Source organism: Dama dama, chromosome 29, assembly GCF_033118175.1.
Source record: "Dama dama isolate Ldn47 chromosome 29, ASM3311817v1, whole genome shotgun sequence".
Taxonomy (NCBI): domain Eukaryota; kingdom Metazoa; phylum Chordata; class Mammalia; order Artiodactyla; family Cervidae; genus Dama; species Dama dama.
In genome coordinates this window covers 32,707,252-32,721,180 of record NC_083709.1, presented here as the reverse complement: position 1 = coordinate 32,721,180, position 13,929 = coordinate 32,707,252, and the positions used below count along the sequence as shown (strand labels likewise).

Sequence of the window (13,929 nt, the reverse complement as noted above, 5' to 3'; positions counted from 1 at the left end):
AAGTCTGCTGTCTGCATTAAAATTTTTGAATCCTACAGTTATCAGTACTGTTTTTTTTTTTTTTTTTTTGACCACGGGAAACAAAATCTCCCAACACCAAGAAGCTGCTTTTGCACCGCCAAAAGCTGCATAGGGGCAGGCTGCCAGTAGGACCATCCGGACACGCTGCAGTGGTATCTCCAGGCGGGTTCCTTTAACCCGCCTCTGCCTAGGCTAACTCCCCACTGCGGCGCAGTCCCACAGCCAGCACTCGCGCGCACCACCCTTCCAGCTCAGGGATTGCTGCTGAGCGCTTGGCCGCCCACGCCGCCTTCCAGCCGCAGTGCGCGGCCTTGGCTTTGAACGCGCGTGCGCTTAAGCAGGGGCGGGCGGGTCGAAGTTGGAGGAGGCGGGGCAAGCCCTGAGGTCTGCAGGCCATTGGCTGTCTCCTCATAGTCACCGCCCCCAGGCGTTCGAGACGGCGGGGCGGGCCACGTCAGGCAGCCGGCGTGGGGCTGAGCTTGTGGCAGAAGGGAGGTAAGCTTTGCGGGTGTTAGGCGGCGGGCTGCGGGCCTCTGCCTCCTGCACAGAGGTCGCCTGATGACACTCGCCTATGGCCTGACTCAGCTTGCTGGGAGGGAGGCTGAGGCCCGATGGGCCTGGAGCTCTAATGGGAGTTGGGGTAATAGAGCATGTGGTGGCAGGGCCGCGTCGCGGTTTGGGCGGCCGGGAAGGGGACAGGTCTTGTCGATTGCCCTCGTCCTGTCCTGCTGGAGTTCTGAATTCCCGAAGGAGTAGGCCTTCGGCGTTAGAGAGCTCCCGGATGCCTGGGTGGGGCCGGCTCTGCTGACTGCGGTGGGGCTCAGCGGGATCCTGATTCGGAAACAGGTCGGCGCGCCTACCTTCTTGCAGCAGGTTGCAGTCATCCCACTTTTCCCTAGTCTGAAGGCAGCACAGGAGACTCTAGCCCTCCCCTCCTTGTCCTGGAGTGACTGTCTCCTCCTAATTCCCGGTGACTCACTCAGATCCTGTCTACTTTAATGCAAGGGCTTGTGGGTGAGCAGGGCCTGTTTTCAGATCTCCTGGCTCTGTCCTCACTTGCAGGAATTACTTGAAGAAGTAGTATGTTTCTGTATCTCTGTATGTATATCACATACACGTATGAATGTGTTTTGAAATGTCAGCAACACCTATGTAGAGATTTACAGAGACTTGCCCGTTGTGTTGCCCCTTACTCTCCATCAGTTTTAGTTTCAGCATGATATCCTGTTTTGTTTCTAAATTTGGAGCTTCTGAAATCAATCAAGTCATGCTGTCAAGTATCATTGCAATCAGTCATTCATCTGTTCAGCACTTTTTCAGTGGGTTCCTTGGTGGTCAGGGTCTTATGCCATAAAGTAAAATGGTCATTCCCTGTCTTTTTCTTCCAGTTTATCAGCCAGTTTTATTGTCTAGGTTTGATGATTCAATTTCAGGTTCTAGATTTAGGCACAGAAGCTTATGATCCTGTATCATAAGCTGTATAGCTCTTCTGGGACCTCATTCAGTTTTCCTTACTTTCACCTCCTGTAAGCCTCAGACTGTTATAGCTCTGAGGCATAGTCCTGCTAAGTATCACTAAAGACCTAGGTCTCAGGCACCCCATCTGTAAAGTGAGGGGATGGGGTTAGAAATATTTAGTAATATTGAGATATTCAAGGACAGGATGGGCAGATTGCACATTTACTGAACTGTGTTAATATTTGAGAAGTGACCATTTACAAAACCTTGGATATATTTTAAGATTATATGTTTTACTCTTCCTGAATCTGTCCACAATGACTTTTTTTTTTACATTGACTTTTTGACTAGCAAGCAAGTGCATGTTTACAATTTTGATTCACATATAATTCTTGCACTCAAAGCACTATGACTCATCTAAATTTTGAAATGTAATAATCAGGAGATTTGAAATGTTACATTAAGGGTATGATATAAAAACATTGGATAAGAATGCAATTTTCAAAGCATTTTTACTTGCCTTAGTAGGTTGGTGGTAACTAAAACTGCCTTGGTTATTTGCTTACTTGGTTAATATTTGGTAGTTGTCATCACCTGGTTAATGTCTTTCAATATCATGTCTATGTTAACATTTATTTTATCAACCTAAAATTTACTGGATTTTAATTGATTGCTGCTTTACAGTTGAGAATTAGTAACCAAAAGGTAAGCAAATCATCAGTTTGAGAGTAAAGATGCTCATAGAGATGTAACAGTAGTTTTTCATTTGTTGATTTATTGATGGTACTTATTAAGTAATCCATTTGGTCTTTCTGCAGGTGTAAAATTTCTAGAACAGTTTTTTTGAGACATAATATTCATAGCCTTGGAGAAGGGCATGGCAACCCACTCCAGTGTTCTTGCCGGGAGAATCCCATGGACAGACGAGGCTGGCAGGCTGTGGTTCATAGTGTCGCAAAGAGTTGGACATGGACTAAAGTGGCTTACACACACATTCATAGCCTTGTGATACTTTTTGACTGTTATTCACAAACCATTAAGTGAAGTAAATTAAACCCCTACATCACTACTAGGGGTTGGGAAAATTTAAGAAAACAGAACTTTAAAAAAATTTTCTAGTTCTAGAAATGGAGCAGATCAAGATGGGAAGACTGGGGGGAAATGCAGGAGCTGAGGAAAAAAATCCAAATGGAGTCTTCTGGTTTAAAATTTGGGGAGACTTAGGGATTCAGATTATATGTTAAAATATCTGTGTGAAGGAAAAAAAAATAAAATTTGGGGAGAAAAAGTGAAAAATGAAATATGTTTGGAAGAAATATAAGGAAATAGTAGTGTCAGGATTATTTTTGGGTCTGTAGCAAAACCTGGTCATAATATTTCTTGGTTTATAACAATGAGCTCAGTTACCTCAAAAAAGAAACCAAGGGTGATAATTTAAACTTTGATCGAGTTGGCCATAGATATTTCTTTAGGAAATGTGAAATCTATAAGTATTATATTTCTTAAAAAGTATTACAGATCTAAAGATGAGTAATATAATAAAATATGGTATAGTTTTATAAGTATAATATCAATCTTTGATTCACAATTAGTGATAAATTGGATGGAAGTTGTGTGTACTGTTTCCACAGGATAGGATACAAATTTGCTAAGCTAACAGAACAAGGGATGCTTGTCAATTTTCTCCCATTTCAATTATTTGAAACAGTTTTCAAGCAATGCAGAAGACCTCATCCACTTTTCAAACAATAGATTGAATGTTGTTTTTATAAGTTGGGTCTGCCAAATACTTCTGGCCTCATAATTTTTTTAACCTGTTCTAAGCCACATTGGACGGAGAAGGCAATGGCACCCCACTCCAGTACTCTTGCCTGGAAAATCCCAGGGATGAGGGAGTCTGGTGGGCTGCCGTCTATGGGGTCGCACAGAGTCGGACATGACTGAAGTGACTTAGCAGTAGCAGCAAGCCACATTGGAAGTAATAATACTGCATTTAGGATTTAAAATTTTTGTTGATTTATATTGGATTTCATTCAGTTAGCCTGAGTTACTTTAGTTTTATATATTTTGAAAATATTTCAGAAGCTGTGACATTAAATACTGTAAAATTTTCCCTTGTTCATGAAGGGAAAATATTTCTTCAGACCCAAGGAAGTTGAGAATTCAAATGGCATAGACAGCTTGTTATTATTTATTTTAAAATCCATAATTTCACTTACTGTGAACCAGTGTTTCATTCAACCTTCTAAACTGAAGAATTTAGTTTGTTCCAGTGTATTAGATTATATCCTCTAATCTTTTGGGTCAGATAAGTGACTGTTTGCTAATTTGGCTGGTAGGTGTGTTCAACAAATGTCGTAATTGTGAATGTTGAGCTATAGTTCTGTCAGAAGGTTTTCTGGTTGGTTGGATCCATGGATGCAGAACTGTAGCTAGGGAGTGCCCATTGTAGGTTCATGTGTGAGTTTTTCACTTCAGGGAGGGTCAGCACCCCTAACCCCCAGGTTGTTCAAGAGTCAGCTGCACTTTTCATCACATGTGACAACTCTCATTTTATTGGAATGCCTGGAAGGTTATGTTGAGCATTTTTAGGTTGATTCTAGTCTGGGAGGTATGAAAAATGCCTTGATACTAATGACAGTTGCCATGGGTGTGAGAGGTGGGCGTACCTGCATTTACCTCTGATTTCCCTCCAGTTATTTTGGGACTGAGAGTCTTGGGGAATAAGGTTGTGTTTCTAAGGAGAATTCTGCACTCCTGCATGAAGATTCCTTTCACCTACTCCAAGATTTGGCTCCAGCATCTCTCTCCTGCAAGATCACATTTTCCCTCATTACTGGATTATTCCCTTCAGTATCTAAACATGCTGTTCCTTCTACTACCTTAAAATATTACTCTTTGTTGACCCCATTTCCTTCTTATGCCACCACACTATTTTCCTTTATGGCAAGACTTACACTCACGTGTCCAATTACTTCCCCCATTCTTTATTAAACGCACTTTCATCAGACTGTCTCCCTCAGTTTAGTTCAGTCTCTCAGTCATGTCCGACTCTTTGTGACCCCATGGACTGCAGCACGCCAGGCCTCCCTGTCTATCACCAACTCCCGGAGTTTACTCAAACTCATTTCCATTGAGTCGTTGAGGCCATCCAACCATCTCATTTTCTGTCGTCCCCTTCTCCTACTGCCTTCAATCTTTCCCAGCATCAGGGTCTTTTCAAATGAGTCCGTACTACTATAAAAAAATTTTGCTTTCCTCAGTCACTAATGACTTTCATTGTGCTAAGTCCAAAGGTCTGTTTTTAATTTACATCTTTTACATGACTGATTGTCATTTCGCCCCCAACTTTATTGACATATGATTGACACATAACGTTGTGTAAGTTTAAGATACAGCATGTTGATTTGATACATTTAGAAACTGTAAAATGATCCGCAGGGTAGCATGAGCCACCGGCTGTATCCTGCCACATAGTTACCATTTCCTATCAGCAGTTTTGGAAATAGTTGATCACTTTCTGCTTCTTGAAACATTCTCTTCCCTTATTATAAAAAATGCCACAATTCCTGGTTTTCCTCCTGCCCCTCTGAGCCTTTTCAACTCCTTTATTCTTTCTTATTGCCCTCACCTCTTAAATAGGAGAGCTCCTCAGCTCAGTCCTCACAGTCCTTTAATCATATCAGTCTTTTTTTTTTCTTCATTTTTTTTCTTTTGAAAAATATGGCCTGCCCCCTATTTAGTCTTTACATACTAATAATAGCCTATTAGGCTTCTCCCCATGGCCTAGCAGTAAAGAATCCACCTGCAATGCAGGAGATGCTGAAGACTCAGGTTTGATCCCTGGGTCGGGAAGACCCCCTGGAGGAGGGCATGGTAACCCATTCCAGTATTCTTGCCTGGAGAATCCTATGGACAGAGGAGCCTGGTGGGCTACAGTTCATAGGGTCGGACATGACTGAAGTGACTGAGCATGCATGCTCACATGCAATACCCTATTAACTCCCAATTTATATATATATACACACATATATATATACATATATATATATATATATATATACATACACACACACATGTGCGTGTGTGTGTGTGTGTGTGTGTGTGTGTGTGTGTATGTAATATATAGCCTGGACCTATTAATCTTTTTAAATGATTTACATAGATGGCATTTTACACATTGACATTTGATATTTTTAACATTTTATTTTTGACTGTTCTGGATCTTGTGTGCAGGCTTTCTCTAGTTGCAGCGAGTAGGGGCTACTCTAATTGCAGTGTGCAGGCTTCTCATTGCAGTGGCTTCACGTGTTGCGGAGCACAGGCTCGAGGCATATGGGCTTCAGTAGTTGTGGTTCTCGGGCTTAATTGCTACGCAGTATGTGGAATTGTCCCAGACCAGGGATCGAACCTGTGTCTCCTGCATTAGCAGGTGGATTCTTAACCACTAGACCACAGGGAAGTCCTGTACACCTCTTCTTTTGAATTCTAGACTCTGTGTATCTAGATGCCTACTTAGTTTTTCTACTTGGAGGACTAAATAGAAATCTCAAATACAGCTCCTAATTTTCTTCCTACACCTACATCACTGGTGGTCTCCCTCATCTCAGATCATGGAAATTTTATCTTTTCCATTACTTGGGCCAGAAACTTGGGTATCAGCCCTGATTCTTCTCTTTTTCTCACAATCCACTTGTAAACTACTAGGAAAGCCTATTGTCTGTCCCTTCAAAATATGGCTAGAATCTAAGTACTTTTCACTATCCACTGCTCCCACCCTAGTCTAAGCCTCCACTGTGTATGTTCTTGATGTTGTGATAGTCTCTGTATCAGTTACTTATTACCACTCACTGTCAGAATTTGGTGGCTTAAAGCAATAATCTTTTATTAGTTTATGATTCTGGGGTTGGCAGTTTGGATTAGGCTTGGGGCGGCCAGGTGTGGGGGGAGCTCTTTTTGCTGGTGTGCTCACTCAAGTAGCAAATGGCAACTATAGGTTTGGAGGCATCAGCTGGAATGGCTTATCTCTGCTACATCTGGTCCGGTAACCTGTCCCATGCTTGGCCAAGAGAGCAAGAGGAAGCTACATGGCCTTCTGAGAGGTCGACTAAGAATTCCCACTTTATTTCTCCCACTGTTGCTCAAAGTAGTCACAAAGACAGCCCAAAGCCAAGGGGATGGAGAAGTAGACTACTTATGAGAGGAGCAGCAAAGTCACTTTGTAAAGAAATGTGCATGCCAAATTGGGAAGAATTTGGGGCCATTTTTTGCAACCTACCATAGCCTTCTAAGGGCTTCTCCAGTGGCTCAGTGGTCAAGAATCCACTGGCAGTGTAGGAGACACAGGAGATGTGGGTTTGATCCCTGTGTCAGGAAGATCCCCTGGAGGAGGGTGTGGCAACCCACTCCAGTATTCTTGCCTGGAGAATCCCATGGACAGAGAAGCCCGACAGACTGCAGTCCATGGGGTCACCAACTTTGTCCACTTCAGTTGGACGTGATTGAAGTGTCAGCGGATAGCCTTCTAACTGGTCTGTTTTCCCTTTGTCTCCTACCATATTGTCAGCAACAACAGTGACAGTGGTGCTTTCACGAATCAATTGGATATTAACAAAGTGACTTCATATCTTTGAAGGGTTTTTTTTTTTTTAATAAATGAATACCTTGGAATTTTCTTCACTTTTCTGTTTACAGTATCACTTCAAAACCAGTTGACCCCTTTCTCCCTCCCTGAATCCTAAATTTGCTCCTGTTCACAGTGCCTGCGGAATGTATTGAACATTTAATAGAAAGCTTGGAAGGAGATATGAAACGGAATGGACAATGAATATGCTGGGGGAACAGGATAGTAAGGATTATCTACCTACCCACCTACTAATTTACCTGTTTCCCCTCCTTCCTTTCTAGCTCTCTCTTTTCAGTTTGTGAGATTTTAAGCTGTATGGAATAGTTAGGGTTTAACAGGCCACTGAGGCCTTATGGAGCTTGGAAAGCGGGGCAAGTGCTGACGGCACTGTTGGAATTGGGTATGAATTAAATGCGGATCCAGGCTAGAGCTATGCTGGGTGCTTAGTCGCTCATTTGTGTCCGACTCTGTGACCCCATGGACTGTAGCCCGCCAGGCTCCTCTGTCCATGGGGATTCTCCAGGCAAGAATACTGGAGTGGGTTGCCATGCCCTTCTCCAGGGGATCTTCCCAACCCGGGGATCCAACCCTGGTCTCCTGCATTGCAGGTGGATTCTTTACCTTCTGAGTCACCAGGGAAGCTAGAACTAAGCATACAAAATTTAACATTAATCGTGTTATAGTGAAGATTGGCTTCAAATAAAGTTGAGAAAAAGATGAAGCTTGTACTCTCTTCACTCTGCACTCTGTCCTGTAGCCTCTCCTTCCTGACATTTGTTGTTCAGTTGCTAAGTCATGTCCAACTCTTTGTGACCCCATGGACTGCAGCACATCAGTGCTGTCCCTGTCCTTCACCAACTCCCGGAGCTTGCTCAGACTCATGTCCATTAAGTCGATGATGCCATCACACCATCTCATCGTCTGTTGCCCCCTTCTCTTTTTGCACCCCATGGATTGAGGATACTTGTGCATTGTTGCCCTGTTTCAAAAACAAATGAATGGAATGTCCCTGTCTGTCCAACGGTTGGGGCTCCATGCTTCCAATGCAGGGGGCATGGATTTGATCCCAGGTAGGCAACTAGATCTCACATACCATGTGGCCAAAAACAAACAAGTGACTCTTCTGGTCTTCGGTATCTCACTGTGTGACTGCATCTTTCTTCCACTTGTCTGAACCAGAAACCTTGGAGTCATCCTTCATCTTACATTCCACATCCAATCCCTTAGCAAATTCTGTCAAATTAAGTGTGAAGTCTGACCTCTTCTTACCATCTCCACTGCTGTTCTCTTTGTTCCCGGCAATATGATTTCTTTCCTGTATTATTGCCATAGCCTCCTAACTGGTCTCCCTTTTTATGTCCTTGCCCACTTATGGTCTGTTCTCTAGAGGAGTCAGATGACCTTTTAAAAATGACAGTCAAGTGTGCTGTCTCCCTGCCCCAAAGCCTCTAGGGCTGTCTATCCCCCTCAGAAACATCCAGAGCCCACAGTATCTGCAGGGGCTTCTGTCCTCTGGGCTCCCGCTCCACTCTGTCATCTCTCACTTCCCAGCTTGCACATTTGCATCAACCATACCGGTGTCCTTGGTCTTCCCTGGATTTGCCACACGTGCTTCTATCTCAGGGTTGTCACCCTTAGCGTTCCTTCTGTCTGGAATGCTCATTGTTTCCTCTAGGTCTTTTTCCAAATGTCACTATGTCAGAAAGCCATTTCTTTATTCTTTGGCAGATGCCAAAACATGTAAAGACCTCCTGAAAATGTATCTATTGATGGCAACAGTTTTTTTAGGTATCATATGCTATCTGCATTTTGGGAAAATTAAAGGAAAAATCAAACTCTTTGTACTGTAATTTAAGAAATTAAAAATAGCTATTCTTTATAAAGTTTCAGTTATGCTAGATAAAGTAGTTTTAAAGATCTGCTATACAGCCTGATGCCAGTTGTTAAAGTACAATATTGTGTATGCCAAAAAAAAAAAAAGGACACAAGGGAACTTTGGAAGGTGTTGCATGTATCTGTTATATTGATTGTGGTGATGGCATCACGGGTGTTTGCACATGTCCAGAGTCATCAAATTGCACACATTAAATATGTGATTTCTTTGTATTTCCATTATACTTCAGTAAATCTATTAAAAAATACCTCTGTCAACAGAGGCCGACATCCTTGATTAAAATGAGACTGGAGGAAGTTGAACACACTGGAAGAACACTTAATTTTTTTCAGGGACCAGATGGATTAATCTCTTGGCAAATGATTTAGAATCAAAGGTAATTCTGTTAGCTTAGTTGTTTGGAACACTGCAGGACCGTTGTAGCATCTAATAACTCCAAGGTGTGACTTTCTCATTAAATAGCTCTTAATAAGTGATGTAATTGGATCAAGTGAGGCTTTTTATCTTGGTGTGTGCTGTGGTGAAACTGCCTCTTTAGACAGTGATAAAAGACCATGGTTCCAAGTGAATAAGTAGGATTACTACTTTTTTTTTATTGAGACTAAAAAAATTGAGTTTTTATTTGAAGAGAAGTGGTAATTTTTATTTAATGTACAAAAGTAATGTATGCCCATGGTGGCGGGGGGAGTTAAATGTAGCAAATATCAGGAGAAGAGTAATAGTATGTAGTCAGTCATCAACTTGTTAACTAGAAATGAACTTAACATTTTTGCATATTCACTGTTTTCCCTTAGTCTTATCTTTGTATCTGTAGTTTAAACTTGGTTGTGTTCATAATTGTGTATAAAAATTTCTCTCAGTTTTTTTACTCTGCCATAAGCATATCTATATATCATTAAAACTCTTTGTAACTGTTTCACATTACTGATCGGTACTTTATCTACATATTCCTTAGCTTACCTTTTAGAGCAATCAATGAATGACTCTGCACAAAAGATGCTGGCTTTACAATGGGAATTTGCTGTATGTCTCAAGAAACTGAAACAGGGGTTCTGTATCAACATAGAGGGGTGGGCTGGGGAGGGAGATGGGAGGAAAGTTCAAAAGGGAGTGGACATATTTATACCCATGGCTGATTCATGTTGAGGTTTGACAGAAAACAAAATTTTGTAAAGCAATTATCCTTCAATTAAAAAATATATTAAAAAGATGCCGATTTAAAGCCTTTTGTAGCCTTATACTTTTGAATTGGGAGGTGGCTAGAATTTGAAGCACATGTGCCACATTTTGGGATATTGCCAAGAAGTGCCAAACGCTAAGGTCAAATGCTTAGTAAGTACCCTGACAGCTCACCTTCATAGACTGGGTTTAGTTGTTGACCTGCCCCAGACTTTCAACTTTACTGTGTTAAGTTCCCTATGGAATTGAATATAGTGGGCTGGGGAGTGGGGAGAGGCTTGTGGTCCTGGGAACCATGCTGATCCTGCCTTACTTCTGTGGCTTTGCTCCAGAGCTGATCTGGCCTTTGAGGACCTATGGATATCAGTTTGGAGGTAAGACAGGTTGAGAGCACTTTCATAAGTAGGGTTTGAGTTTGGACTGAGAGGCAGAAGTAGATTTTGAAGTTGAAATGAAGCTCTGAGCATTGGCTTTATTGTGAACTGCCAATTCACTGTTGTTTTCCTGTCAGTAATTTACTTCCAACACAGCATTGAAAAGTTCCATTGAACCCTGTACATGTGAAAATTGTATGTATTGGTTTTAAAATTTGTGAAGTTAAAAATTATTCTCATGAGGAGCTAATGTTCCTTCTCTTCCCCCCTTTTCCACCTCCTCTTCATCCTTCTTTCTTTACATAAAGTTCTTGACTTCATCTGAGAGACATTTTACACATAATACCATGCCAGCTGGATATTAGCATTACATTGCTGAATCCTCTTCTGACTCTTGAATGTGCTGCTTGGCATCTCTTACTAATGTGAAAGGATTTACTAATGATCATCTGCCCAGGGTGCTTGTGAAGGTTCACTAATATCTGATTATTAAGAACCCCACAAGTAAAACCATGAATATGCTAGCTGTGTAATGGAAAATGGGTAAATGTTACTTCATTGGGTAATTATGTGTTTAAAATGCCTTTTACCCCAGTGGGAAATACACAGAGGTGATACCATGGGCTTTTAAAGGGTTGTAATACATAGAAGATTAAAAGTATAGCTATGATAAATAATAGCTGTCAGCTGAAGCATTCACATAAAACTTATGATGTATTCAAGTAACAAAGACCCATTTTCCATCACTATTAGATTTAACTGGAAACAGTAAAGAACCAGTCTTATGTTGACAGGTGTTCTTTGACCTTTTATTTGATTTTTGTAAAAAAAAAAAAAAAAGTACCAAAATAAATAACAGCATGATAAAATCTCAATAATTTGGATTCTGCTGATTTGGGATTTGGGCTTGGTTGAAGTTCATCTATTATCCTATCTATATAAAAGTTATTTGCTCAGCTTAAAAAAGCTGGTAAAAAGGAGTCCATTTTAGAAAGAACTACTTATTTTCAAACCCTAAATGTGTTGATAACTGGATCTGGTTACTGTATTAATTTGAAAATAAAGTTGTTTACAATTTTTCTTTTTACTTTTCAGTTTAGTTCAGTTTAGTCACTCAATCGTGTCTGACTCTTTGCAACCCCATGGACTGCAGCATGCGAGGCTTCCTTTTAAATTTATTTTGGTCTGTTTCATGAATCTTCATGGGTGAGAAAGATGTGGATATAGATTCTTCTCTATTTCTCACTTTCTATTTTGGAAAGTTGATCTGAAAACAAAATAAACAGTAGAATTCTGATTTTAACATATTTTTGAGTCTGTTCTGTATTAGGTGCTATACTAAAGACAATAACTCAAAAACGTTTATTAACTGCTTAGTACCTGCCAGACCTGGCTGGCGGTGAACAGGGCTGAGCTGTTTCTCCCAAGAAACGTGGAAGTGCAGGAGAAGAACGCAGCCGGCTTGATTAGTGAGGAGTCCTTCCTGCTAGAGATTCTTCTTCGCTCGTGTCTGAGCAGGTGCTGCTGCTACACAGATGGAGCTAGGCCCTTCAGAACTAGACGATATCTACATTTTGAGGATTGGTGGCAGTCCTCTCAGAGCGGAAAGGGTCGTTAGAAACAGGCCTAGCTCCAGGATGGCCCCTGTACACCATATCATCGCACTGTCCTTGCATCAGGTGCACTCCAAGTTGTAGGTCAAGCTCTGTGTCTGGATGGTAGTGTTTGAGTAACCATTTGGGCCAATAATTGCTTTCATCTATTGCAGTGAATATTTACTGATTAAAAAGATGGAAAATGTAAATGTGAAAGCATTGCTATCAATGACAAGAAGGCTAGACTTACTAAAGATTGATACCAGTTGCCATGACAAAAGTGGCCGTCTTTAGCTTTTGTTAGATGCTCATTGAACTTGGAATGAATGGTCAATGATAAAATACAAGTATAAAATCTCAGAACATACACAAGTGTGGTAGATAGATGTGTTGCTGGTAATGATGCCACAGCATAAAGGTTAAGTTTAGATTGATAATTTTTGTGTTTTGTGCATGGCGTGGAGCACCCCTTTAATATGTAACTTTCGTGCACCAGACTTTTATGTTTTTAGGGTTGCAATATACACTAAGATACAGAGCTATTTGCGGATGCTGATGAGCTGCTTTGGGAACCTGATCTAACACTATGTCCAAACCCAGGTTCTTTTTAAGATTTGCTTGATTCCTTGGGATGCAGCAAGATATAATAGAAAAAAAAAAAGAAACAAGGTATGGAATTTAGACTAAGATTCATAATAGCTAACATTTAGAAAGTGTTGATTATGAGCCTGGTTTTGGGTGAATTGCTTTAATGGATTATTTTAAGTTTTTAAAAACTCTGTCAACTCTCCTTTATAGAGGAGTGGTTAAGAATGTAAACTTTGCCTCAGATTCATAGGCTGCACAGTTCATATCCATGCTCTGCTTCTTACTTAATTAGGCAATTAATTCTGACCTCTCTTTGCCTCACATGGTTTTTCATATGAAAATGAGGATAATAATAGTACTCATGTCATGGGGTTGTTTTGAATATTGGGGGAGAGAACACACATAAAGAGCTTCAACTGTGCCTGCCTGGCACATGGTAAAATTCTCAATAAATCCTGGCTGTTAATATCACTGTATAACCTCAGGCAAGTTACTTCCTCTCTGAGCTCTTATTTTCTCATATGGGAAATGGAGTTAATAATACCTAACTCAGAGTGGTTGTGACGATCCAATGGGAGTAGTTACTTAAACTGTTCGGTGGCTGTGTGGCACATAGGAGCTGTTTCATCCAACATGGTGTTCCAAATCCCTCATCGTACTTTGTGTTTGTTCAGTGGATCTGTGTTGAGCAGATGACGTGTTATATGCCGGGGTATCGTGGTCAAAAAGAGACCAGGTAGGTCCCTGCCCTCAAGAGTTTGCATTTCACTGCTGGGGGGAGGGGGAGAGAGAGGCAGCAGAAATAAGAATATGATGATCCTTTGAGATTGTGATCAAAGCAATGAAGGATATAGTAGTGGGTCCCTGGGGGTAGGGAGTGGGGAACCGCTTGGGGCTGGGTGGGTAGTGGAGTCTCAAGAGGAGATGTGAAAGGTGAGAGGAGTCAGCTGTTTGAACAGCACGGGCACGGACACTTGATGAGGGACCTAAGGGTTCTAGATCTGCACATAGAAAGAACTTAGGGGGTCCACAGAGCAAACTGGAGGTTATTGTGGCTGAAGCCCCTTGATTGAGGGAGAGTTGTGAAACCAGATCATGTAGGACCTTTTGGCTATGGTTCGGAGTTTGAATTTTATTACAAAGTGCAGTGGGAAGCTGTTGAAAGGCTTTCAGCAGGTGAGTTAGAAGTCAACT

The 13,929-nt window shown here is 41.4% G+C and overlaps 1 protein-coding gene across 4 annotated transcripts in view; it reads left to right on the top strand.

Annotated features, from left to right (window-relative positions):
* Window positions 1-452: 452 nt before the first annotated feature.
* Window positions 453-13,929, top strand: part of FOCAD (focadhesin) — a 286,671-nt gene continuing 273,194 nt past the window's right edge. For 2 of the 4 annotated variants that reach the window (XM_061132649.1, XM_061132647.1), the window contains exon 1: window positions 664-867. The gene's annotated coding sequence lies outside the window, so the exon portion shown is untranslated. Of the gene's footprint in view, window positions 517-663; window positions 868-13,929 lie in introns of those variants that run through there. The other 2 variants (XM_061132648.1, XM_061132650.1) reach the window with 2 other exon arrangements.